This window comes from Pteropus alecto, unplaced genomic scaffold (assembly GCF_000325575.1).
Source record: "Pteropus alecto unplaced genomic scaffold, ASM32557v1 scaffold110, whole genome shotgun sequence".
In the NCBI taxonomy this organism is placed as follows: domain Eukaryota; kingdom Metazoa; phylum Chordata; class Mammalia; order Chiroptera; family Pteropodidae; genus Pteropus; species Pteropus alecto.
The window spans coordinates 12,947,610-12,952,787 of NW_006431920.1; the positions used below are offsets into that span (position 1 = coordinate 12,947,610).

The following is a 5,178-nucleotide window of genomic DNA, read 5'->3' on the forward strand; positions in this document are numbered from 1 at the left end:
AGCAGGAAATAATTCAAATGATTTTTATGGTAAGAATTTGGTGAAGACACTGTTGAAGAGGTTTGGGTACAGCTGAGGGATGTTGAGCTTCAAGGACCAACAGGGGAAGAAGTTTTCTCTCCCAGGCTGCTGTCACCAAGTGGGGCCAGTGAGAGCTGGAGCCTCTGAGGACACCTTGGCAGGAGCTTTTGTTCCAGAGCAGAGTTCCTCCCCACTTCTTTTTAGTTATCATCCCCGCCCCCAAGAAAAAATTACATCTAATTTAAGTCTTACCCAATGAGATAAACTAAAGAATGAGATTTTATCAGGTAGGGTTGAGTATCTTTTTTAACCACCACCTCTCCCACAAGAACCGACTTGCACCCCCTTGGGCTCAATATTGTCCCTTTTGAGAATGTGTGTTTACATGTTCCAGCGGGAGGCAGCTGCCACCAGCACTATGGCCTTGAAGCAGAAGCGTGTTTCACAAAAAGCACCTTAACCTTTTTGCCTCTTGACCTCCAGCAGCAAAGGAGCCTGCTGTACAGTTCAAAGGGTCAGCCCCGGGGCAGAGCAAAGCAGTGAAGGGCAGAACATGAAACCAAAGTAACCACCGGCATTTTTTCCCCCAAAATTTCTTATAATGTATATAGGGCAAAATCTCTTTAGGGGAAGCCTTGCATGTCTTGGTGAAGAATAAGAATTTTGTGTTAGGGGGACCTTGATTTAAATTCCAGCTTTGTCCCTCTTTTACTGCATTAGCTTAAGAACCATCTTTAAAGTCTCTGACCCTCTCTGAGAGTAAATGGGGCTATTAATATCTATTTCTGGCAGTTACTTTGAAAATAAACTAAAATAACATACGCAGAGTACTTAGTAATGTGCTTGGCTGGATAAATAATCACTAAATGTGAATGTGAGAGCACTTATCTACTGCCTTTCTATCCTTTCATTCATAAGTGCCAAGTTCTTACCCAAAGGTGCGTTTTGTCCAGTGCTGGGCATACAGACGAAACAAGACAGACACTCTGTCCATCAAGCTTGCCGTCTAGTGGAGTCAGAGGTAAAAATTTTCTGCATCTGATTCAAAATGCCAAAATACAATCAGACTGTTTGAAGGACACTGGTCCACAAAAGAATTGCCCTGGACACAACAGGCGAAACTTGGTAGCATGTCAGTTATTAAGGTTGTATATGACATCTTCTGAATAAATTAGGCTCACGTAGGAGAAGTCATCCACAAAATCTTTTAGCCAATTGCTTTGCCCATACCTTTATTCCAAAGGGAGACTGCTAAGTGACATCACAATTTCTATAAAGCTGGTGATTCAGAAAACTACATTCTAGTTGGTATTCTAAGCCTTATACCCTCATTTGTAAGAGTGAGAAGATGACAGTATTTACCTCGGAGGGCTGTCGATAGTTGAATAAAAAATAAATAAATGCATATAACACACTTAGTACCAGGTCTGGCTCAGAGCAGGTATTTAATAAGATCTAGCTATCTAAATGTATTTTTCTTTAAGTAGCAAAATCTTTATAACCTTGTACATGCGCCTCAGTTTGCCTTAGTTTTTCATGTTTAAAATAAAATGATTTCATTTAATTAATTAATTAATTTATTTATTTATTTATTTTTATTATTTTTTTTAATGCCTACAGAACCTGGTCTTCCTAGGTGGTCTCCCATCCAAGTACTAACCAGGCCCAACCCTGCTTAGCTTCTGAGATCAGACGAGATCGGGCGTGTTCAGAGTGGCATGGCCGTAGTACGGATATTTCTTACATTAACAAATATCATACAAAGTATCTTTTCCCACCACAACAAAGTTAGAAACCAAAATTATATTTATGCTTTTATTTTTATTATTCAGTTGAACTTGTCTTTGATTTATTATAACTAATTAATCAATAGAGTTAACAGTCACAGTAGTATTTTGTCAATATAAATTTTATTTAAGAGATAGGGTATAAAAATTTACTTAAGAGATAATGTTTATTGTATTTTTAAGTTTGACACAACCTTATGATTAGTTGTATATGAGATACTGAACATATATAAATGCAAAAAAAGATAGAAAATAATTTAAGTACTAAAAATCTATTAAGTTTTTAAAAAATTTTCAGCCTTTCAGAACAAACCTTTAAAGCCACCAACATAAAATCAAGCAAAATTGGAAAACAGAGCAGCAACACTCAAAAAATTAAAATTTTCCAAGAAACCACTACCTATCTCAGAAAGCTGAAATGTTCTATAACAGTTTTGGTTAAGTGTTCCAGCTACTCAGTAGTTAGTTCCTTAATTTTACTGGATGAATTAGACGCCTTTGCAAAGACTTCTGAGAGTTATTATTATCCCTCCAGTGAGAAAAAGAGTCCTTCTCTTAAGAAACAAAAGGCATAGATTAAGGCTTTTAAAAGTGCTGATTAAATAATAAAGTAACTTAAAATATAAACAAAATGCTTATTAAGTGAAAACTGGCTGGCTTTCAAGGCATAATTTAAAGCCCTTATCAAGTATTCTCTCCCTGGTGGCAGGCACCCTGTCAGCTCCAGACAAACTGCTCAGACATGCTGCCCATGAGGGTTGCCCATGGAGCCATTTATTTTCCATTCTCACACCTATGCTTAACGATTAGCAGTTTTGCAAGCTTGGCTGTTTTTAAGGGAGGAAGATGAGAAAGAATTCTTGTCAAAAAAAAAAAAATTAAGATAAGTTAGAAACTACTGTAATTTATCTCCATCTAACCTATAGGAAACCATGAAATAGAAAAAAGATACTCCAGGCTCTCAAGGCAGAAAGTCCCAAAGGTCACCCAGGCATTGGCTGCCTCTCTAATAGAACTGAAAGAGATTAAGAACAAGATAAAAAGCAAAGGTTTTCAGGAAAAACAGGCTACCTGCATCTAAATGTAATCCAATGGCGTCAAGAAGTTATTTCTTATCAGCGATAAGATTTTTTTTTTTTCAATAGGCAAGGGATTTGGCCAGGACAAATATTGCCTGTAATGTGTTTATTATCCTAAAAAGAATCCATTTTTTTTTTAACATGGAGATGATTGCCTTTTAAAACTTATCCCTTAAATTGTTTTAATTTCAGTCCTTTAAAAATGGCTAGATGTGATAAATTATTTCTGTGCATAACCAAAATCTTTTACTCAAATGAACTCAATTCGATTCAGATTTCCATAATTGCTCATGCTCCTCTCTAACCTTCTCTAGTAATAAAACATCCAAATAACGTTCCCCCACCCTCACAAATATATGTGCTCCTTTTTGTTACTGAAAATTTAAGTTGACTTAAGTTCTGGAAAAATCCTATCACCATGGCAATTTCAAGAAGAAACAACGCACAGTCCTAACTGAAGATTTGTTCTGTCTCTATCGCATACGTGCCATCACAGAGATGCTAGGTTTTGTAAGGAATTGCTGATGTAGAAGAATTCACTACTGTATTAAAGGTAAACTTCTTAGAAAAATGAAGGAATTAGGATACCTTGTGTGTGCTACTGCCACCCGAGAGTGTGTTCTTGACACAAATTTAGGAGATAGTATAAGTAAAAGAGAATAAAGAAATACTATTTTTTAATCAAATATTTAAAAACAACTTTTTCGAGGTACAATTTACATACCATAAACTTCGTCCACTTTAAGTGTGCAACTCAATGATTTTTAGTAACTTTACCAACTTGTGCAGCCACCACCACAATCTAGTTTTAGAACATTTATTTCCATTACCCCAGTAAGACTCCTTGGGCCCATTTATAATTAATTCCTGTTCCTAGCCCGAGCCCTAGCCCCAGGCATCCACGAATCTATCTGTCTCTTTTGTCATATTTTCCTCTCCAAACAGAGATAAGACAAAGAAATCCAAGGATCTCTCATAAAAGTAGAAAGATGTTTACTGAAGAACCTCCCCTATCAAAATGGTCTTTAGGATTTTAAAGGGAATCTTGGACACTAGGAAAGTCAGTTGAGTTAGAAGGAAGTCAGTGTAGTGTCTAAGATTTAATTATCTCTTTAGTTAAAGACAATAGACTTACGTAGTTACAAGGGATTTTGATAATGAAAAAACACTGTCAAAAGTTTTGTATATCTTAACTAAGAAAATGTCTCTATCTTCAAAGTTAAAAAAAAAAAAAGCAACTTTCAAGTAAGAGTAAACTCCCAAGCATTCCTATAAAGTTCAGTTAAATTTTTTTAAATCTTTGCTTATGAGACATCAGAGAGACACCATTTCCTTGAACAAATTATATTTCAATGGGTTGATATAGAAAAGTTTTTCTGAAATATAAGGTGGTTTTTCTTCTTCCAAGTTCTCAAATGTATATTATTCTAATGTATTTTGAGTACAGTAAATATATCAAACTATCATGGTTTTGGTTGACAAAATACTTTTCAAACCTCTTATTTCCTTCCTCCAGAATCTGTGTTTTAAAAAAGCTTTAGCCTCAGGTCTATCTTGCTTACATCCTGATTTCCAGGTATCCTTACCACTGGAAGGAACACCCAGCTTCCCAGAAATTTACTAAGAATTTACAAGAGGTCCTTTTATATTTGAAAGAGAAAACTGTTCTGTCAAGTAATGATGAGAAATTAAAAAAAAAAAACAAAACCTCTAACCTAGATGGTACTCTAAATTTGGGGAAATCCGTAGCACTCTTTCAACTTGAAATGTTGGTCACAAAAACTTAAGAAGTTATTTTACACTACTTGTAGGAAACTGGTATTTGCTGGGTTTTTGCTTGTTTGTTTGTTTTTTAATTTCCCTGCATTAATAAAAACAAATGTTAGTTTTCTGTCCTTGATGTAAGGGGCATTTTTATAGACCATAGGGTTTGAATTACCCCATAGCAGTTACTGAAGGTGTATCTTTTGGAGCAAACAAGTACTTGAAGTAAACATATTCTGCTAGTAGCTTTCATAGGTTCTCAAAGCAAACAAGAAGTCTGCACTACTGACATAACTAGGAGGCAAAGATTTGAGTTTAGGTTTCTTAAAAGTTACTGAAGAAGACTGTGGACTACTCTTTTTGAAGAACTTTAAAGCAAGTGTGACTCGTCAGTCTCAAAAAGGACTATTATGATGAGTTGCTATATGCTAGAGACTTCAGATTCCGTTTCCATCCTCTTGCCCCCCCCCCGCCCCCTCGCCACCCCCAGTTTACAACGGAGACAGAGGAAAATGGAAACTTTCCAC

General features: G+C 35.9%; 1 pseudogene; it reads right to left on the reverse strand.

Annotated features, from left to right (window-relative positions):
- Positions 1 to 1,632: 1,632 nt before the first annotated feature.
- Positions 1,633 to 1,751, reverse strand: LOC112475453 (annotated as a pseudogene).
- Positions 1,752 to 5,178: the final 3,427 nt, after the last annotated feature.